Here is a 23,886-nt window from a genome sequence, read left to right as displayed (position 1 = left end):
AAAATACAGCGTGGAGGAGACGACTGCGAGCAAGACATTTACAAACCAACTTATCGATCCAGTGGAAACATTTTGGCTTCTGCAAACACGGAGGTGTTCTAAATAAGTCGCTCGCTGTTTGTAGAATATGTAGAAGCCAAATAAAAACCACGGAAACACGAAGAATCTTTCCGGCCATCTACTAAGGCGCCGTGGGATTAAACAACGGCGACAGTCAGGACCTCTAGCAGCGTCACCGCTGCAGCAGCAGCAGGTAACTCAGCTCTGCAGACACCTCAGGCCTCCAGCACCAAACTCAACATCACAGGAACAAGTTTATCTGTAGACATGCGACCCGACAATGAGGTTGAACATCCGGGGTTCTGTGAATTGATCCAAACATTGTGTAATTATTGTGTAATGTTTACATTCAAAATGGCACTTGATTCAAATAAAAGGTTAATACATTTGCCATTAATGGTTGTTTGCTTGTTTATAATATGCATAATTAATTTAAACCTGATTTCCTTAGAAGAAACAACAGGGATCTCAGAAATTTTGCCTGCACTGTCCAGTAAAGTTACTGAATCGATTTCAAGTCACTGAGTCAGAAGTCACTGACTCAAATCGGACCGTTCTAAATTAACCCAGATCGTCCATGAATCGAATCGGCAACCATGAATCGAGATTCGAATCGAATCGTTGTTAAAATGAATCGTTACACCCCTACTAATTTTAGATGGGGTAGTTGTTTTAACTATACCACTAGTTGGGGTGGGATTGGGACCACTGTTTGCATCAGAAGTTTAAATACTACAGGTAAAATGCATAACAGCATTAGCACTATAGTACTATAAATACTTGTTAGAAAGAGTAAGAGCTGTAGTAACTAGACATATGACTAGTTGTGGTATTATTAGTGTTGCAGTCTACTTTCACAAGCAGGAACTCAAAAATGTTGGTAGAACTAACCAATCAGAGGTGCAACAATATTTCCTTGTTTATATCTGAGAGCGGTGTGTACTGGGCTGAGACACCAGCGTGTAGCTGAGCGCGTGTCCACTGGGAGGCGCTAACCCTCTGTGACAGACACAGCAGCAGGCAGAGGAAGAGGAGGAGGCTCCTTTGCAGGAAAGCCTTTGATCAAATAACTGAAGAAGAGATATCAACGTGTAAAGAAAGACAAATGAGTGGAAAAACGACACAAACAACGGTAAAGCAGCCCGAAGGCCCTCTGTGAAATATATGAACACTGTTAATGAGCTTATGAGAAGGGAACAAATCTGAAGTGAAACCTTCAAGGCCAGGATGAACTCTGGTTTAGATTGACTCGGTTTGTCTGCTGAAACAAACGGTTTAAGGTAAGTGGTTGGAGACTTATGGATTGTAATGAATAAAAATTATATTCAAAACCAAATAAAGGATCCAGAAATACAATATATTTATAGCCTCATTATAATATTTGATCTATATGTGGTATTCATTTTCATTTATTCAATATAATCTTTATAAAGATCTTTATAATCTTTATTGTTGCGTCCCTTCCAGGCGTGAATGAAGCAGAAAAATGGGACGGAAGAAGAGAGTTAACTCGCGCGATTAAAGCGGGGAAAAATTCGCTTCGCTTTTGGTGTGGACGCACCATCACAGCATTACCATGGCAACCTGTTTGTAGCCTACAAGCGGCCTGTTCCTGAACTTCAGCTCAGGAAGGTTTCTGCTTTGTTTCAGTTCAGTTTTTGGCAAGAATCAAGATCTTGAGAGGAGATTTCAGAACTTTGAAACTTTGTGCAAATTAGCTATTTTGTCAACTGTCAATCAAAATTGATCTTAACCAATCAAAGTACTTCATTAAAACGCTGCGGGTGATGGGTAAGACCATCCATCGATGTGAAAAGACAGTAATTACCAATGAATATCAGTCTGTGTACGTGTGTTAACAACTTGAAAAAAATCACTCTCACAGACACACACACACACACACACACACACACTCACAGTGCCAGCTGTCAGTGTGTTCTGATTAGATGCTTATGTACAGAAACGCGTGAATAGGGCTCCATAATTGCTTGCATGTATGTGCCAAACACGATTCCCTCCATAATTGCAGGTGGAAAAATATGTGGGCGTTATTTATGTGTTCTTTTTTTTTTCAATTATATTAATGTATCTCACCACTTGCAGCCCGTCACATATATCATTTTCACCGTGATGTCTAAACTGTGTGTGTATAGCTATGGCACACAAAGAATCCATCTGAATGGATAAAATCCACTCCGTGAAGCATTTTGATTGTAGACGTTCCGCTTTAGACAAGCACGGAAATGAACAAACTTCATTGTGTTCGTGTTAACATTTTCAGATAATAGAATATATATTAGAAGGTGACATAGACATCCTGACGTCAGCTATTGGTTTGTGAATCACCGTTTTGAAGCCTAACGTTCGGCATTTTGGCTGACAGCATCTTGGATATTAGCTGCCATTGCCACGTATTTCATGCACCCAGTGTTTGGTGTGAACTAAATACTGTTTATTTGTTGGTTGTAATGTAAATTTTACAAACTTGAGGATTGGTCAATCAGCATATTGAAATGAGGAAGATCAGTCACAACCTTATGAACAAAGTTTGAGCAGAAATGTTTTGACAGGCTGAACCGGAGGGAATCATGTTTAGAGATCATAGAGAAAAAGAAAGCGAAAGAAAAGCACGGAAAAAGAGTACAAAGTGGAAAAGAAACATTAAAAACAAGTATTATCCTTGAGAGCAGGGGATGAAGATAGGAGAGAGTTGGCAGAGTGCAGCTGGGTGTTTTCCAAACTGCCAGTCTGCCTGTGAGTCTTGGCAACACGCTGAACCCTCGTTGCGTAACCAGACTACGGACAGTTTCTGAGTGTGTGAAAGTACCACTGGAAACAACAGTAAGACCTCATGTGTCCCTCAGATGAGTGCATAGGGACTTCCAAGTTACTTAATTATTGATCTATAACAATTTCTAGAAGACAAAATGGGAAATAAAACATTCATGTCGTTGCAGAGTTATACATGTGTTTTTTGCCAATAGGTTCTATCGTGTATCTTCAAGAAATGACATGCAGGTATAAGGAAGTAGCAGAATAAAAATAAAGAGACGATTCCTCACATTCTGACAGATTGATCAACAGCCAATCCTTAAGACGCCTCTGCTACATACATCCTCCATATGTGTACTGTAAAGTACTTGGACGTTTTATACATAGGTGTTTCCCAACTTCGCATGCGTGTAGGTCAAAGTGCAAAGCATTGGCTAGATCCTTCTACTCTGAAGGTTTCCACTAACTCATCACAAAGTCTATTCGTTAAACATATTCATGGGAACGTTCAAATGCTTTTTTCAAGGTTGGTGTTGCACATAATTATTGCCATTTAGTTTGATTTCTTGGAAAGCAATCACAGTAATTGATCACAACTATCAAATGAGTAGAAAATAAGAAATGTCAGCTTTCACATGTTATTGCAGTAGCTTGCTACTTTGTAGGATGGTAATGTCCTACACTTTACCTCGCTTGCTGCGAGTTTGGACCAAAGGAACATTTCGTCTGCTTTAGACCCACCGCTGAGTTGTGAGGGTTACAACTTACTTGGGATTGTGTTCTTTTCAATTCTGTGTCAGAAGACTTTAAAAAGCCACCGCTGTCAACTTTTAAAGAACTGTTCCAGAAGTTGTTGGCGTGAAAGCTGCTTGATTTGAGCGGCTTGTTGAGGTCCACTCAGGACAGAAAACCGGTGGTCGCTCCCTCCTCTTTTCCCACACAAAGCTTCTGTTTTTGGCGCTGGCATTACCACACAAGCCCCGCTCAAAGCCAAGGGAAATCTTCAGCAAAACAAAAGCAAGGTAATGTCTTCCAGTAAGCCAGGTGGATGTCATGTTAAGCAGGGCAACATGATGGAGGCATGCGGCAGAGTACATTAAGAAACCATCCATCACATTAAAAAGCCTGAGACATAGAAGATTTCCTGGACATTGATCAGAATAGTGTATTTATTTGAGTGTTTGTGTGGCTGGGTGTGTGTCTGCTGGCACACCTAGAATCCGGAGATGTGTTTTAGCTTGTCCCGTCCCACAGAACTGAGACCAGTTTCAGTGTTTCTCTGCCAGACTCCCTGTCATGGCAGGAGTACAGAGAGGAGGAGCGAACAGGGTGAGGCAGCAACCACCTACATCTATCGTAGTCAGCCCGTCACGCTGGCTGACGGTAAGCAGCGGTAAATTTCCCGAGTGGAAGTCGGGAAATTTAACACACTTTCGCTTTCTCACGTTTTATGAAACAAGTTCCAACAGGTCTGTCCAAACGTTTTAAACCCTTTTACCGTTTAACCAGCAAGCCTGATGTCCCAAGGAAAGCGCCTTTGAGGAGGCACCCGGTATCTTCCACATGAGAAGCACCAGGCTTCTAACTCAACAAACACGTCGTGCTCATGCAAACTTTTTTTTATTATCAGTAGTACTATTTGACTCTCAAACCAAAGCCTGTTTAAGTGCTTTTGTTGCACGAGTAAATCTAAAAACAAAGTACACCTGCATGAGAAGTTTATTTTGAAAAAACAACACATACAGAACTGGTGGAAACTGGACACGCTGTCCTCGACACGTCCAAAAGTGACGCTGGAGCGGAAACTAGAGCGCCATAGTTTGAAGCGTTGCGGCACTGACCAAGCGTTGAATACATGATGAGAATGACCAATATTTATTCAAAGCCAAAGAGTCCAAATTAAGTTTGAAAATGCCTAAAGGGATGCTGATGGACAGAAGTCAGGGATTACTTAACAAAGTTCAGAATGTGCAAGACATATTTTTGAGACGAGCATGATCACTGGTATCAGATCTTGGAAATAGAAGAATGAAATAAAGATTCAGTCATTCTTGACTTTTGGGGAAGAGTAAATATCCACACATAGGGTAACAAATTAATCCCAGCTCAGAGGCACACAAAGAGACACACACACACACACAGGATGTTGTGGTTCTCTGCGGCGGAGCAGAACCTGCTGCCGTTACAAGATACAGTGAAACTCCCCATGTTTCAACTCTGTGACGAACCCCACAAACCAGCGCGAAGGCTGCCTCCCACTCCTCCTTGTTCACGCTCCGCTTTATATGAAGACCAGAGTCCACTTTCAGAAAGAAGTAAGGTTTTTGAAATTTTTTGAATATTTGTTGAAGAAAAATGAAAGCCAGGGAGATTTATTTGTTATGTTTGAATTAGTTTTTATCTGTGCTGTATATTTGTCGACACTCACCAAGCAGCTGAGGGTATCGTTTCTGGCTGAAGTGTCCTTGAGCACTGAACTAGAATTGCCGCCACACGTTTGTATGCCTCTGACCAACTAGTCAAGTTGCAGTTTACATACGTGTCAGTTTAACGTGTCATCAGCTCCTCATTTCAACCTATTAGATCTTTTTGTTAAATTGTTGAGCTTTGTTCCCCACATTTAAACCAATTCATACTTCAGTTCGAGCATCATTTGAAAGTAATCCTCAGAATTGATCGGACATGACATAAGAGTGACCTTTGACTTCCTAATTCAAATGTCAATGTCAATGTCAGTTTTATTTATATAGCACTTTTAAAGGCCAATGGCCAGCCAAAGCGCTTTACAGGATAAAAACATCAGCAGCAATAAACAATACAAGCAAACGTAAAAACAAACAAACAAAAAACAGTTAAAGCCAAACAAAATAAAAGATCCAATGCAGGTGACTTAACTCGGCCAAAAGCCAAGGTAAACAAGTGAGTCTTAAGGCGTGTTTTAAAAGTAAAAAGTCTCGTCGCAGGCCGCACCGAAGACGGAAAAGCATTCCACAGTCTGGGAGCCGCTACTGCGAAGGTTCCATCTCCTTCCGTTTTAAGGAACGACCGAGGAACGTTCAGAACCAGCTGGTCAGCTGACCTCAGGGCGCTGGAGGGTTGATGCACATTAATAAGGCTGGATAAATATTCTGGGACCAGTCCATGCAGACTTAAAAACAAATAAAAGATCAGTACAGATTGCTGACACACCTTCTCGCAGCCATATTGGAGGCGATGCAGAATAGGAAAGCAAACATTTCATTCTATTAGTCTAGAGAGACGGTGTGAAAGTAATGCTCTTCTATACCTACCAAGGTGCAGAGAAATCAATGCACCACTGCCAGTGCAATGCATCTTATACTAAGCTTAAACCTTAAAATAAATTCATTGAGAGGCTGTAACTTATTTAAAGCTCTGCTGCTAGACTCCTAACATGAGCAAAAGAAGAGGGTCCACATGCCCCCGTTGTTAGCTACGCTGCACAGGCCGCCTTCAGCTTCCAGTCGATTTTAAAGTCTAAGTCCACACAGCCTGAAGCGGCTTAGGAGCGGCCGACATCAGACTCCCTACTCCCTCTGTGTTCCTCCACCAACTTATAGATCCTCCACCGCTGGGTTTCTGGTTCCTCAAAACTGCTTGAAAAAGCAAATTGGAGCGAGGCATCTGTTGATATTTTCAAGGACCACTTAAAAACATCTTCTTGTCAAGCCATTACTTTATGTATGCTATAAGAGCCTCATGTGTTTCTCATAAATGCCCTTTTTTACACTTTAACACCGTTTTTGGAGTAATTTAAAACATAATTGCTTTATCGGCTCTCATTCTTTCATTGAAATTAGTCTTAAAATGTATATTTGATGTTTTTTTCCTACCACTACCTATTCATGTTATCTGTAAAAGGAAGGTTTTCTGTTTTTAGTTATTTCAGCACTTAATATATACTTCCTACGGACTTCACGCAGGTATCATGATCATTATTGTTAGCACTGATCAATGATTTTGTGTTTAGATGTTGGTACGTTAACAAGCTGTCTATGGAGACTTTATTTTATGCTAATGTGATTACCAGATAAGTTAAGGCACATATAACACATTAGCACGTCCTTTAGAGCAGTGGTTCTTAACCTGGGTTAAGAACCACTGCTCTAACCACTGCTCACCGAACCCCTGGGGTTCGATCGAGCTGATGGCCAAGCCAATGATGGCTTGGCCATCATTGGCTGCAGGTGATCACGCAACATGGCTTGGCCTATCTGTGCTGCAGGGAATTTGCCGCGCTCAGTAGTCAAATTGTGACTGTCGTGATGGTACGTCGTGTGATTTCTTTCTTAATATTTTAATCCCTTCATACTATGTCGAGCAAAAAAAGGATATGGTCGGACGAATATGTACAATATGGATTCACATGTATAACGGAACGTGATGGGAGTCAGCGTCCTAACTGCATGATTTGCAATGCCAAGTTGAGCAATTCTAGTCTAGCACCGGCAAAACTAAGAGAACACTTCCTTAAGCTGCATAACGCTCGCTGAATTCAAGGTGAAGAGAGCCAGATTCGATGAGAAGGCTACTCTGCCTGTTCTCGGCTTTGTACCCATCAACAAACCGATCCTCACAGCATCGTACGAAGTTGCTTACCTTATCGCAAAGCAGGGCAAACCACACACCATTGGTGAAACACTCATAAAACCAGCTGTGTTGAAGATGGCGAATATCATGCTGGGAAAAGCGGCTGAAGTTCAGTTATCCCAAATTCCTCTTTCAAATGACACCATTAGCGACAGAATAGAGGACATGAGCAAAGACATCTTGGCTCAAGTAGTTGCAGATCTGATTTCAAGCCCGGCAAAATTCAGCCTTCAACTGGACGAGACCACAGACGTTTCCAATCTAAGCCAGCTTGCTGTATTTGTGCGCTATGTGAAAGACGACGTGATAAAGGAAGATTTTTTCTTTTGTAAGCCTCTTACGACAACAACTAAGGCAGCCGATGTGAAGAAACTTGTGGATGACTTCTTCAAAGACAACAATCTTTCGTGGGATATGGTTTCTGCAGTTTGTTCGGACGGAGCTCCAGTCATGCTGGGAAGAAAGTCTGGTTTTGGTGCGCTAGTGAAAGCCGATGCACCACACATCATTGTTACTCATTGTATTCTGCACAGGCATGCGTTAGCAACAAAAATCCTGCCTCCAAAACTGGCAGAAGTATTAAAAATTGTTTTAATGGTTTTGTTCTTTGAACACTGATGTTGATGCACGGTTCATTTTGTGCACCAGTAAAATATATACCTATGTTTTGAATTGTATTTTTCCAATTGAGAAGGGTTCGCTGAATGCGCATATGAAACTGGTGGGGGTCAGTACCTCCACCAAGGTTAAGAACCACTACTTTAGAGAGAGAGAACAAAAGAAAGGGATTGTTCTGATGATAAACACATGATTGGTTTTTTTCCGGCTCCAGTCTGAATAATACTTCAATAATACTCACAGAGCATCTCTCTGTCGCGTTTTCATTATGAGCAAGTGCTCGTAGGACGCCTCAGCGTTCAGTAGTCTGCCGCCTCCGTTTGTCGGACATGGCAACACATTGAGTAAAGCAGAAGAGAGCGATGAATCACCAGCGGGGGGGTGGAGAGAGCGAGGGGCGACGGACACACTCAGATAGACAGACAAGAAGAGGTGAAAAGGAGACGAGGCAGACAGGAGGAAAAAGCAAGAGAGACGCCAGAGGACATGGCGAGTGAGGACAGAGCTGGAGGAGGAGACGTGTTATTGGGTTGCAAGTGTGAACTCGTTGAGTTTGTCAGTGAGCGTCTGTGGGCAGAAAGACAACAGGCCGACCGAGTCATTGTGGCAGAACGCGATGGTCACCCTTCTCCTCCCCGTGGTCGGTCTGTCTGTGCCCATGTGACTCAGTCTGAGGGACAAGCTGACGCCATGTTCACACAGCAGCCAAATCGCATTAGGTCCTCACTGTCCACTTTGCAGCTTACGAGTGGAATATATATTAATAACTCATTTAGATTCCTTTTTTGTTTTCAGATAAAGAAAAAGATTACCTTTGAGAATCACAGTGGAGGAACTGGACTAAAAACAAAGGGTTCCAGTAGAACATTGTATACATCAGATTTTCAGATTTTTTTTTCAGAAATCGGCACACTCCGCTTCAATGTCGGAGTTTCTAGTGATGCTTAATGCAGCGGTATAGTATTTATGACCACTTAGTTGCAGGAGGACGTACTAGGCAGGATATGGAGCAAGTTGATATTGATGTACTTTGGGGCAATCTCACAAAAGCGTGAGCTGAGCACAGACTTTCATAAAATTGTGACAATTTGTGACAATTGACACACAGATTGGCTAGCTAGTGTCCCTGTGTTGGGCTCACAGGGAACCTAAATTCAAAGATTTAGCCTTGGAGGGCTCTCTTTCAAACCATGTGTTCAAAACACTTTTAATCGGAAGATGATGGTAATTCCGCAAAACACACAAAGAATGCAGATAAATAAAATCCCTTTGAAATATCCTAGGGAGGAAAGCAGTTATGGCAGTGTTGAGCAATTAGCCTATGTGCCCTCTAGCCAAGACATGTGCTTTAAAAACATACAGTTAGAAAAAAAAAAGAAGCAATTCCGACATCAGCAAAGGCAGAATAACACTTGATGGCTGTTCGACACTGCTGATAATCATCAAGTGTTTTTGTGTGTCGGACTGAAGCCTATTGTGTCCACCCGCAGTGACATTAGTCAGGATTTAACCCTTTAAAGGACAAAGCGTTTCAATAAAATGTGTCCATCAGGAACATTCAGCAGTCATCATCCACTTGCATATTATTTTATTATATCGGCTCCCTGCAGTGGGAGGAGCCACTGAACAATCTCATTTATAATATTTGAAGACACACACAAGCTTTAGTTTAAAATTACTTTAAAACCGCACAACACAACCATTGGAATGCCTCTTGTGTCACTTTCAGTTTGTTGGGCTCCATAAGATAATCTAAAATAAACTCAGGGGCTCCCACAAGACACAGATCCTCCATCTATTCACACTATACTGCTGACTATAGGCCCAGGAGGAGTCAGGTCGGATCCAAAAGGTTTCCAAAGACTGCTTGATCAAGGCAGTGACCAATCATTGACACATCTTTTTGTTTTTTTGGTTGGGTCCATGGTCTGGACCACACATTTAAATTACATTATCATCAATGAGCTAGACAGACTAGACAAACATACTGGACCAGGACGGCACACTCAATTGTGTATTAGCATAGAGTAACATCACTCAAATCATTACAAACTGAAGAGTATATGGTTTTATATTATATGTAATGATTTGTCCTCATTTACCTGAGGATTGTAGGACGTGGACGTTGTCAGCTGCCGTAGTTTGTCTAGAGAAGCAGGATAGTCCTCTTGGTTGCTTTGGAATGCGGAGGCCTTCAAAAGAAAAAGAGAAGAATGAGTATTTCATCAACCTCATCACAGTAACCCTCATAAAGTAAATCCGATTCATATTTTACAACCAGCTGCTCTGGGAGTCTGATCCTATTGGCTGCAGAGGTCGTGGAAACGTCTGTAAGCAACATGCACTCCATCTATATTCCAAACGTGCACTTTGGAATATAGTTGTGGAATGTGTTTCCGTGAATTCAACTTCCGCGTTCCGCTGGACGAGGAGGACAAGCAATTTGATTGGACACTGTTTGTTACATTGGTTTCCCTGTCCCTGTCCCTGTCCCAGAAGGTTACATTTAACTAGTAAGACATTTGTCTACTTTAAGTCTAAACATCAATATGCATTAAATGACATTTTACTTTTGGTTTTCATATATATATATATATATATATATATATATATATATATATATATTGTAATTCATGGTTTTTATATTTGATGATCATTGGTACAGCTGGATGTCATTTTCAAAAGGTTGTAAACCGTGTGTTTTACTATAAATAAAGATTTACAAACATAAATACATACACATAAAAAAAAACAGCAGAGGCTGCGATATTTGGACTTTTACCCAAAAATGTAACAAACAAACAAAAGAAACCAGATCCCCCTACTGGTTTAGACTATGGTTCACAAGCCTTGAATTAAGCAGTTTGGCCATTGCCACCTTGTTCTCTTGCATCCAGAAGTGACACAACAGGGTAGAGTTACTGTACGTTCAAACAAACCACACTCTCTCTAATGCTCAATTTGATTTTAAATGAGCCATCATTTCCCAAAGGAACATCATGCTGTATTGAACAAGACTTGAAACTACAGATTGAGACCATAAACTTATGTTTACAATGTTTATCGAGGGAATAAAATCAAGAGAGAAGTAGTGTAATTTTCCAATAGCCTTGTATATAATCTGACCTCTATGCAATCAGAGGACTGGCCACCATCAGAGAGAATGGAGGCTCAAAGCACTTCTGCATAGGCTCCACTTTTCAGTGTGGGAGGTTTCCGTTCGGCCTCTACTAGCCCAGAGTCGAAGCCACTAACCCAGGTGGCTCCTGTGTAGGGTTTTATCATAAAAGGAGGAAATCAATCTTCATACATATTTATAAGAACTACAGATGGACAGCAGGCAATTAATTCCCTCACTCGTCGTATGAGTGGATCTACTCACAACATGAGTGGGCTGGGTTTTCATGACACTGTGAGCCTGTGTTGTCTGATTAAATGCAATCAAAACAAGTCCATTGTGTTTTAATCCCTCTGAGAAACAGTACATGCACTGACAGGAGTTTGGGCAAGTGGAAATTCTAGCTGTTATAAAGATGATGCAAATCTCAACTATATCCATTCTTTAAAAATAAATCTCATTATGAGGGGGAAAAGGGCCTGATGAATGTCTCTTTTACAATATGTTTCTCTGCTGCTCATTTGTTTCCCAGCTAAACGTAAGACGACAGAGAGAACTGAGTAACAACCTGATGTCGCATTTGTGTATTCATAGGATGAAGTGATATTTATGGCAGCATTCTAACAAAAACAATGGTTTAAAAAAGCTTCTGAGGGGTAAAATGCTTGTAAAATACTCACTGCCGAGCCCGGCGAGATAGAGGGGTTCATGATGACTAATTCCCTGACTGAGCTCAGAACACAGGGGGGGTTCTGTGTGTTAGTGGGGGGGCTTCACTACTGTGTACATGGAGATGACCCTGACTACAACCTGCCCACTCACCAGAATGGACGAGAGAGAGAGGCTGTATGAGTTAATGTCTGGCCAAAGCTCGTCAGTGTGTCTGTGCCTGGTTGATCAGTTTACTCAACCTCTTGTTTGTGTGTGTTAGACAGGGGGGGACAAACTAAGAATGAGGCGATCAGTCCTAGACCTTTATAACAAGAAAAAGGTTGAAAAAAGCTCCACTAAAATGGATCAAACTCATCAAGTTATCACCAAAATAAAGAAAATAAGATTAACCAAATATGTGGAAAAATATGTGGATAATTACAGCCGACATGCCTTTAAGAGGCTTAAAACACCTCTTTGGCCATTTAAAGTGCAAATATGGGAAACAGAACTCAATATAAACAAACAAACAGTTTGAATAAACCTGACCTTGTGCTGCTGCATCACAAAGTTCAAGTCCTCAACCCCCCCGCCCAAGTCACAGAATCCCTAATTCCCACCTAAGGGAGTGTCTGGGTGGGGCCAGCTGACTGTGGCAGGTCGCCAAGTCACACACCTCTTAAGTAGGCAGGTATGAGGGGGGCGGAGCCTCCCTGCATGTCTGCAGCTTTTTCTCCCCATTTGTTGACTTTGATCTTTTCAGGCCTTGCTTCGACCGTTTCTTTATCTGACAAACACACACTCAGTCAGTATGAAACCCTGCCAAAAGTGAAAGTTGACAACAAGCTGATTATCACAAGTTTGTAGGCTGTAGATGTGGCAAAAACCACAATAATAGACCTAAAATAGGCTAAACATGCTCTGTAAAGCTGCAGATTTAGAATTATTTATGTGTTTGTTATTAGGAATAAACATCCTTACATTGGTAATAAAAATATGTTTATTTCTAATGTGTTTTAAGAAGGTCCTGAAAATACTTAATACGTAAAAAAACGAAAACAATAAAAGCCAAATCCGACTCATCCTTTCACAAAGAAGATCAACCAAATCTAGATAGAGACCGTAATGGTTTGCGATAATTACAGTGGGATGTTGTTACACTTTCTAATGGAGTTTAGGGGGTGACAAAGTACAAAGAGTCTAATACAAGTACAGCTCGTACGGTACAGTTTTAACAGTAAGTAAGAGTAAGAGTTAAAAGTAAGAGTTACTTTGCCTTTCAAAGGAGCGTTCCATTCTTTTCAGATAAGCCAATGCAGACTCTTCCCATTTGAACAAATAACTTGCAGTCAGATTGCTTCAGTAAATGGGAAGTTATGAATCACTGTATCACCTAATGTCATTTACCTGCCTGTCTTCACACTGTTTATTTGTCATTTATATCATTGCTTTTTATGGGGGGTCTTCTTATGTCACGGTCCACATTTATTTATATTTGTTAATTCATAGTATTTAGAAATAGCTTTTTCTTTATATGATAGTAAATTCCCAGGGAGAAAATGAGAAATAAATATGTGTAAATAATATTACATACCATACCATTATACTGGGGCGGGACGGAGCCCTGGAAGTTTTACAATTGTCTACCCCTCGCTGCGCACGGCAGTTCCGCCCCAAACACGTGCGCACACACGGATAAACACGCTCCCACCAGGGGATAGAGAGCCCCCATCTGCCTTTCTTATCATCAACCATCTCATTATCTGTCCATCTTGTCACCAGTCCACGTTATCATTGTCCACCTTGCCATCTGTCCAATGTATTATCCGTCCATCTTGTCTGTTCACCTTATTATCTGTCCAATTTATCAAGTGCCCACCATATCATCTGTCCAATTTTTTATCTGTCTACTTTATCATCAATTATCTGTCGGACTAATCATTGTCCATCTTGTCGTCTGTCTATCGTATGTGGACCTTGACCGTCATGATAACCAAACAAGTGATTACTCAACAAACAGGTGTGTGTGTGTGTGTGTAAGTACATCAGGGAACTCCCTCCCCCAGCATGCCGTGGTCATGACTCACAGCTGTGGTATGTCACCTTGTGTGCTGGTGCACTTCGATCCAGCAGCAGCAGCTTTAGCTGGGGAGACGCCCTGCAGGCTCATTAACTGACCAGAAATGTTTCAACCGGTCAGCCCTGTCTTCACTAAACACTGGAAAAAAGAATGTGGATTTACAGATGTCACATTACGTGCATCAGCCAGTCCTCTTACATAGCGTTTATCCTTTGAGGACCGGACGTCGGTACACCCTGGAATGTGTTTAATTTTTTCTCTACCACCAATCACCACACTAATAACAATGTTGTCTTCACTGTGGAAACCCTTGAGATGGGCTTTCATGGACACTACCGGTTTATCCAGAGTAAATTTTGCATTGTGGCACTCTCTCTCTCTCTGTATAAAACAGAGGAACCGGTTTGTCGGTGTGCAGTGATGCGGTGAATAAGCAGCATAGCACTTCTCCTGTATTTGCTCCCCTTCTTCGCTCCTCCTCTGTGTGAAACAGAGCCAAACCAGTTCCTAAGTACTTAGCACGCACACTACTGCTATCACACGTCTGTCTCCAAACGTAACATAGCAACCAGTTTCTACTGCCTCGGTGCTTCTTGAAAAGCACACAAAAATAAAATGTGTAGAATAATAAGTTGTGTTCCGTCTACTGAGCTTCCACACCTCACACATTGGGCGCATATCTCACACAGCCAATAAAGGTCTAAGATAAAATTAAGATGTTTTACGGTAACATTACAACATTAATCTTTCATACGCTGTGAACATCGGTAGAATGATGTACATACATGACACATTTTAAACTCTTTCACGTTCTCAACTCTTCACTTTTGTAAAACTAGGGCATCCAAAACAACAACATCCACTCTCCAACCACCGCAGTTTCCACCCAGCACCCACCCAGCCTGCACCCACTCGGCCCTCCAACGAGGCTTAATGAGTAATAAGCACTGGGTGACCACAGTCTTGGAGTCAAGCCAACTTTCCCAGATGCCAAATTGAAGCCTGGAGGTACTGAATAATGCAAAACAACACTCATTAAAACTTGGTGGGGAAAAAAACAAGTAGCTATAAAATGCAAAAATGCACAAAGACGCATTTCAGGAGATACTTGGTGGCAGTTCTGAAATGACGGGGATGAATAATTTGGACTCTCGGGCGTCCATTAGCAGGAGAAATTACAAGATGCATAAAATGGGCTCCAAAACACACTGATGACCCTAAAATCTAAACCGTTTGGCCCGAACATTATATTACGGTGGGGAACCTTGGAAAGGCTGATGAAATGGGATGAAAGGCTTTCTGTGCAAAAACATAATGAGAAGCATTCAGTTTAGTGAGTTGATACGCCAGTTTGCAGGAATAACTAAGTTGTTTGTAAAAGAGAATTACAGAACTGTGCATAGACCGTGTGTTGCTTCTTTGGTATTCAGACAGATTTCTATCATTACATATCAAAACCATAATATTCCCCCCGCGTCAGAATCTCTTGTTGAAGTCAGTGGATAACAAAAACACCTCCCTTCCCTGTCAGACAAACCCAACATATTCCAACGTATGAACATCTGTCAAATCCGAGTACAGATCTAACGACTAATGAAGCCTTGAAATACCCAATGCGAAGCGCTAGACAATACTGTGGGCAAGCAGACGATGAAGTGTCCTCGAAGCAGTCCATCTAAATCCCATAATCTACCATGTGTTCCTGCAGAAAGAGATGCCCCCCATCTAAATCTGTTAAAAGTTTTTACTGTAAAAAGGCAAAGAAACGGTTGCAACAATGTGAATGAAGCACGAGGTGAGTGAAGAATTAATGGCACTAAATTATATTCCCTCATTTACTATTCACATTTACTTTGAAAGGAGGGTCCGGCCGATAGTCGAACCAAGGATTGAAGAGGAACAATGCGGTTTTCATCCTGGTCGTGGAACGACAGACCAGCTCTTTACTCTTTCAACGATCATGGAGGGGGCTTGGGTGTATGCTAATCCGGTCTACATGTGTTTTGTGGACCTGGAGAAGGCGTATGACCGGGTCCCCCGAGAGATAATGTGGAAGGTGCTGCGGGAGTACAGGGTGAGAGGGTCCAGCTACAGGAGCTGTACTTTACAGGGTGAGTTGATTAGGTCACCACACACACACAAACGATAGGAAGTACGTAATGTTACCATTGCAGACAATTTTGAGTGACTGTGAACGCTCAAGGATCACACCCTCATTCCTGACATGCCTAACCCTGTTCCCATTCACACCTTTACCATGAGTCATCGTTAAGTAGCACTCTGTGACAACATGACGCACAGTCAAAATCCTATAAGTTTCTCCTAATGAGCCAGTACTAAAATCTAACTAAATTTAAAGTATAGCACCAATAGTTACACTTTATCTCTACTGGGATGTCTTACACATATCACCATTTAGGATGTTGAGAGTTCACCCAACAGTAATAATTACTACAGCAACACCCCGCCACTGTACTGCTAACAATTTAGCATGGTCAGGATTAAATAACAAAACTTTATTAATCACCAGTGGGAAAACTTGGCACCAAAAACAGCCCGCACATACTAGATGTAGTTTCCAGAGTGGAAAAAAAAAACCTAGAAAACATGAACACATCGAATAAATAACAAAAAAAATGCCATAAGAGATATGAAAAACCTCAGAAAGATGTTAAATCAAAAAGTCAAATCCAACAGGTGTTCATTCGAATATCGAACTGCTGCTGGATCAAAGGAGCTTCTGGGGGTTGAGTAGAACACAGAGGCATCCTGAGCCAATAACTGAAAGAGTCGATCAACAACACAGCATACGGGACGGCCTTCAAAATAATCGTCTCAACTCTTTACCCTTTACCTTTGACCTAAAGTGGGTCTGGGTAAGGCCATTTACTCAGCCAGCCCTTCTGATGATTTTTTTAATCCGTGTGCTGATTTATAGCGAGGTCCACTCCAATTCTTTAGCATTCACTGTGTTGCTTTAGATTTACTGTACAATTAATCTCGGAACCCCATGGCTATGGTTCTGACAATAATGAAGCCTCTGGGGACGGCAGTATTTCTAAGGCTCTGGTGTAGCCAGCGGATATCAGGCTGTCCTTCTTTTGTGCAATGTTACAATTATCAACTTGAGAGAGATGACATCTACGACAAAATTGCATATCCTCAATAATCGTTCAGTAAATATAACTCGGGCTAAACTGAAACTTAAACGCTTTCCATTTGAAATTCTCGAGCTATTACAGATATTTGCATTTGTATGCGAATATCTTTTTATAGAGATTATTTCAATAATGACTTAGCATGTCTTTATAAAACTATGGATAATTCCTCAAAATAAGCTTTTATTAAATGTATTTGATTATATTACTGCGTAGATTGTTTCCAACTTTTTGGACTGTAGAGAATGAAGGCCAACTTCTTGTAAACCGGGTTGACAGCTGACAACACCCTGAACGAAAAGTCATCACGCAGCAATGGAAGAACACAGCAACATTGTCCATGCTGGTCCTACTGTCACTGAGAAGGTTTAGTTGACAGCGCACAACTCTGACATCTTGCACACATAGCGATTACCTCACACAGACAAACCCATCTGAAAAATGTTCATGGTAAACAGACACGTTTTTAGAAAGCTCCTTCCTAATATTCTCTTTCTACTTTACATGACAATATTTTCAGTATCCACACCAACACATTCACACACTGGGTGACTGATTGGAGGACGACGTGTCCCCACTCACCCACAGAGGGTTGTCGGTTCGATCCCAGGCTCTGCTAACCCGCATGTCCATGTGTCCTTGAGCAAGACACTTAACCCAACATTGCTCCTGTAGCTGCGACTACAGTGTGTGGATGTTAGTTACTGATGGCAGGTGTCACTGTGTGTGATTCTCCTGTCATCAGTGTGTGAATGGGTGAATGATGTCATGTAGTGTTAAAGCGCTTTGAGTGGTCAGAAGACTAGAAAAGCGCTATACAAGTACAGTCCATTTACCATTTACCATTTATACTGATGGCACAGGCTTCGGCAGCAATTTGGGTTTCAGTATTGTGCCAAAGGACTTTGACAATGGAGGAAGCAAGGAAGAAAACGACAATCTTCGGACAAGCTGACAGTTGCAGTTTTCCTTGCATATATTCGTAATGTAGGAAAGTCTTAAATAACAGGTATTGTATCAGTATCAGTGCATTTAAGAATCAGCATGAGAGGAAAATACCCAACTGTCACAACATCATCCCTTGGTTTTATATTTATGTAATGATGTTGAGGGGAAAAACCCAACAGTGGTTCCCCTACCATTATATTGGCGCACCCCCAACAAAGTCTTGGGGTTTTTATTTTTTAAATAGCACCAGATCCTAACAGAAGTAATTTAAGGTTACCTTTGCTATAGAACCGGTCTATACCCTGTTACTTTATTAAAGAAACTAAATATCTCATGTTATTTATATTATTTACATGATGGCATGTCATTTCTGTTTCTACATGGTCACATGTTTACAAATCCTCCTCAGAGTTCCGCCCAAATGCACGCACGCAAACACACACAAGCGCGCACACAGGTGAGCACACTCCCGTCAGCAGACAGAGAGCACAGTTCTCGTTGGTCTGGTTGGTTAACTGTCTGGACCGGGGTCAAGGGAAAGGAGTCCCATTAATAAATAGAGAGAGTAGAGTGAGAGAGAAAGCAACAAGATACGCAGAGTGAGGAGCTGTGATCTTCTGAACCACACATATCAGACACCGATATCTTTACAATGCCTTTTCTCACATTCCAACCTATTCTGAACAGATAAATAGTCCACGTATTTAGAAAAAAAACAATTATTTAAGGTCAAAGAGCGGAGGTCAAGAGAGGATTCAATTACTACGTGTCAAGAAAAAGGTAAACAATTACCAAACAATAAAATGAGAAGAAATTAGTGAAAAGTGGAAATGTGGGGAAAACGGTCAAAACTAAAACAGACTAGTGAACATACACATGACATTTCACAAGGGGGGAACGTGAGAAAGAAAGAAGGGATGAAGACAGAGCCAAAGGGAGAGAGTGAAAGATGCTTTGACCGTTGGATGCAATCTCTATTTACCGATTCTATGAATCTGTAGACAATGGGACAAGATTTTGGTAACAGAAGCGGTAGGGTTTCTGTAGTCTGAGTGGTATTGACCCATCACCTTCAAGTGGGCTTCAGTGGCACCCGGATAAACTGTCCATGTGGTGGGCTAAAGAGCCAGCGCTCTTTGTAAATGTCACCCCACAAACAAACGTCTTTCATCTGACAAGACTGACAAACATTTTATTCATTACTAAGCAATGCAGTTGGAGAAGTACTATTGTACTACAACTGTAACCTTAAAGGGGCCAACAGAAAAATCATGGAGCAATAACTGGATTGTTTTTTATTTAACCCTATCAAACCGTGGCCCAGAACGCCAACAACTTGCTGTTTCGTCAAAACACGTTCTGGTGTTGTTCTTCTTATTATCATTCATCCTCATTGTCATCCTCATCATTCAACAACATACATTACCCCCCGCCTTGCTGAAATAAAGATAAAGACTGCATTCAGTAGCGCTTTTATCAGAGCACAGTAAGACTCGCCCTTTGATTGAGAGCCGAGTGGCAGAGGAAGACAAAAACATAGATTTCATCACTGGGAATAATGGAAGGGTTTTATCATCAACGTTGGATGGCCGATCCCAGCTGTCAAACTGAGAATTGTGGGGAACATTTCAGAAAATCTCTCTTTTAAACTCAAAACACAATTACATTTTTTTATATTAAAACAAACAAACCTGACTTCAAAGCCAGAATGTGATCTGCAACTTTCTAACACACAAACATGTGTAATGTGCAGAGAAACATAGATATCAGCATGTGTTCCGAATCCTCTTCCATACGCAACTCTTCTATCCAGACATGCTTCTTTTAACTTTGTGGCCAATTTTAAACTTGTTTTTATCTTCAGAAAGATATTGTTCAATGTCCTATAGCACACCTTTTGTGACCCGATAGATTTACATTTACTTAAGTCGCTTATGAGTAAGTCCTTTCTGTCCCCATGCAGGTTTCCCCTCTTCCACCACACTCAGTTTAACTCCCGCACCAGGAAAGGAAGGGACCCGAACCCGCAGCGCGTCCGAGCTCCGGCTCATTCATCCGCTTCTTACCGTGTCGCGTGATCCGTCCCCGCTGCTCTGTGGTCGACTGACAGTCTGAGGTGTGAGGTGTTTTGCCCCGACAAGGAGTTTCTCTTGTGGGTTGTGTCTACAGGGCTACACCTGGGCGTGGAGGGAACGCGCGTGACGCCGCAGACGCGCGCGCGCAGAGCGGTCACGTAACCTGGCGCGCCTGTTCACAGGTGGCGAACAGGGAGGGAAACGTCATTTCTGCCACAAGTAGAGGGAAGTTTATGAGCAATGTCAATCTGTCTCTCTCCCTCCCAACATTTTTGCAGATGGTGTACCAGTCACCAAAATGCAGCTATTGTAACTGATTTAGGAATAATTTCCCTTCAAGAATATGACTCATATTTCATGTTTCTGTATTAAATACCTTGACTAATAACTGGAGCTGAAAAATACCAATCCTTTCTATTTATTTATCTATTTGATAAATAATCAAAAAATGCATTGGTGTTAGAAACCAGACAACGAGAACGTCAAAGGAGCAAAGCAATGTACATCTGTGGACTGAGTAGTTTGTGTTGGCAAACTGGAGGCGTGCTGACCACCACCTACACACACTGTATCATACCACCCCACTCTGAAACATCCAAACTGAAAACACAAAACAAATTCATTTTTAAGTATTTGGGATATATTTTGAACCCACTACCAACTCTGTTTTTCTATCCATGACAGGCTACCTGTGATACCCCTCCCACACACAGGCCGGCCTGACAGCCTGTGTGTGGGAGGTCGGGAGTCTCCAGTCAGCGAACTGTTGCCATAGGTGTCAAGCTGAACGCAGAGCTGCTTTGTGTTGGGCAACGCTGACAACCACGCCTGACATTCCTCTGTGCTGGAGTCCACAACACACCCATTCAGCTGGTTACACCGAGGACACGCACAATCACACAAATTAACACATGCACTTAAATGAAACTACAATCTCATTCAAATATTTTGTTAAGGACAATCCAATTTGTTTGTCTTTGTGAAAAGAGTCACGGACACATTCATGTATGTATAAGTGCTTCTGTCTGTCGGGGGTCTCCGTAACAGGTTGCATTCGGTCAGACTTCCGGAAACTGTCATTTGAGCTGATAAAAGTACAGAATGTAGCTTTTTGTGATGTAAAAACCCATACACACACCTGCTCGGCCACTCGCTAGCTTTAGGTTGAGACCGTGTTCCATGGTTCTAGGGGCGTTGTACTATATATATAGTCTCTCTCTCTCTGCATCTATATGATATATAGATGCAGAGAGCTGCTCACTTTGTCTGTTGGATGTGGTTTGTATCTCCCAAATGCAGAAGAGCATGAGAAATTACAGTACATTTGTGATGGAATGCTGACCTTGTTTTCCTCCCGCTGTCATATCTCCCCATATAAGTAGTTTCTAATGAATGTTTCCTTTTTCAAGATTTTTTTGATTATGGTTTGTATTAATAATCTGAATATGCAAAGTCTGTGTCGAGTAAATAGTATGATGCACATAGTGGACTCTCACTGGAGCGGTTCGCAGCCGAGTGTGAAGCGGTTGGAATGAGGATCAGCTCCTAAATCTGACTAGGACTCGGTGGAGAGATTCTATCTCTGGTCTGGGAAGGCCTTGGGATCCAGTCACAGCTGGTAGATGTGGCCCAATACAGGGAAGTTTGGGATCCCCTGCTGGAGCTGTTGCCTCCGCGACGCGACCCCGGTTGAGCGGTTGAAGATGAATGAATGAATGAACATAGTGGAAGAATACCCTTAAAGTTCAACAGCACCACTAAAAATAACGCAATAAAACGCTGCTGTTTATTTTAACACGTCATCCCCAAGGAATATGAGGTTCGTTCAAAATGCCCTGGAGCAAAACTGTTTGTGTGACAAAGTAAAGCGAAGCATTCCCAGTCACTGGATATCTGTCACCAAAGATAATTAAGATCAACATTTGCAAAAATTCTGAATGACTAAAACCACTACTCATTGCTGTGAGTCGTATCACAAGGGATTTTTTTTTTTCTCTGATCCGTAGAAATCCCTTTTGCAATACCTGTGCAGTTTGTAATGAAATTGGCCTTGTGGTTGATAAAAACTAACGCTTGTCATCTCTTTTTATTTCACTGAAATTTGTTTAACATTTTATGGTGATAATTGAGTCAGCCTGCATTTCAAAATGTCCATGAAAAACATGGGGGTCAAAGGTAACTTAAAATTCAATGACGCTGGGCAAAATAAAAAAATTGAGTTGAAAAGTTCTTTCGATCCTGGGACGAGGCAGAGGAGAGGAACATGTCGTGTTGTGTCATCCCGCCGCTCAAAGGGAACATGCTGCAGCATGGGGGCGTCGCTCTGACACAACCTTTACTCATACATTGAGATCTCTGCTGCTGCAGTAAACTTATGCAACAAATCTATATTATTATCTAAGTTATACTTCTCTGTACTATACGTATCAAGCAATCAAGCTTCATTTCAGGCTCGGGGTGCAGATGACAAGACAATTCGCTTTAATAAAAAATATAAATCTCTTGATTTACCTTTTTTTAGACCTGCTTTTGAACAATTTATAGTTTTTTCCCATTCTGGGAGATCAGTTTAATACCTCGGTTTAAAAGCCTCTCGTTTACATTTCTTTTAACAAGTGACGATGGTTTATTCCTTTCTTGACGTAGAAGATGGTGCCTGAAGATTATAGATTTCTGCAGAATGTTAAGGGTGCCAACATGCACTGCTGCAGGGAGTATTCAGACCCTTTGATCAAGTAAAACTAGTAATAGCAGTTTAAAAGTACATATTCTAAGTGAAAGCCCTCCATTGAAAATGGTAATGAAAATCAAAGTCAAATGATGTGGTAGGCTAGTCCGGTCTCGGACATGGCAATACTGGTGTTCTACAGCAGAAGCCAATGGAGCTCCACGGTGCTGATCAGTTAGCACAGGGCACACTACAGGCCGCCCTCATAAAGTCTATTTCTGATTGTTTGAGCGGAGACATTCACACCAGTGGCCTGTTGGAGGTCATTCTGTGGGACTCTGCTCAACCTGTTCCTCAGTGCACAAAGCAGCACATATTGGTCCTCTTGATGGGTTGAGGACCTTCTATGGCCCCGTCCAGCTCTCCTAGAGTAACTGCCTATCTACTGGAATCTCCTCCATTTTCTGGAGATCGTGAGACACAACAGATCTCCTTCCAACGGCACGCGTGGATGTGCCATCCTGGAGGAGTTGGACGTCACATCTTACCTGACCAGATTGTTATCAGAGAATTACAATTGAATTCATGCCATGATACCATGATAAAATATGGTTTCTTTAATACCTAAGAGCAGTGTATCATTAACATATGATAACGTGTGCATTCATGTATAGGCAGGATTGGTTTTTTGCATAGCAGAGCCAGTGCATGTGAAGCGAGAGAGAGCAGTGGCTCATTTTGAATGGGAGAACGAGTTGGCGGCGTGGCAGAGGAGAGTTTAGTTTAGCAGTGATGTATTTAATTAAATGTACAACAGAAGTTTGCAAAACAAGTTTGCTGCCACTATCCAAGTCCGTAGTTTTTGATTTCTGAATTTGGAGACCAACTGACTCACCCAACCTGTGAAATTTAACCTGAAGCAACACAGGGATGAACTACGGATTTCAGTTTTAACCAAATTGTGACACAATAAGCACTTGCCAAACTAAACAAAAACAGCAGTACTTTCCAGTAGTATATTTTTTGAATTTGCATCACAACACATGTAAACATAAGCCAGAAAAACAAGTCTCTGGGCGGATAGTATTAAAGTCTTTTCTTTGACTGAGTCTGCTGCACTGAATCCAAAT

The 23,886-nt window shown here is 41.6% G+C and overlaps 1 protein-coding gene across 4 annotated transcripts in view; it reads right to left on the bottom strand.

Annotated features, from left to right (window-relative positions):
- The window catches only part of LOC120831919 (uncharacterized), a 46,852-nt gene extending 26,579 nt beyond the window's left edge, over nucleotides 1-20,273 (bottom strand). For 2 of the 4 annotated variants that reach the window (XM_040197826.2, XM_040197829.2), the window contains exons 1-2: nucleotides 20,080-20,217; nucleotides 10,161-10,250 (exon numbers count right to left, since the gene is read on the bottom strand). The gene's annotated coding sequence lies outside the window, so the exon portion shown is untranslated. Of the gene's footprint in view, nucleotides 1-10,160; nucleotides 10,251-20,079 lie in introns of all 4 variants that reach the window. The other 2 variants (XM_040197832.2, XM_040197830.2) reach the window with 2 other exon arrangements.
- Nucleotides 20,274-23,886: the final 3,613 nt, after the last annotated feature.

This window comes from Gasterosteus aculeatus, chromosome 14 (genome assembly GCF_964276395.1).
Source record: "Gasterosteus aculeatus chromosome 14, fGasAcu3.hap1.1, whole genome shotgun sequence".
NCBI classification, from domain to species: domain Eukaryota; kingdom Metazoa; phylum Chordata; class Actinopteri; order Perciformes; family Gasterosteidae; genus Gasterosteus; species Gasterosteus aculeatus.
This window is presented reverse-complemented; position numbering and strand designations above follow the sequence as displayed.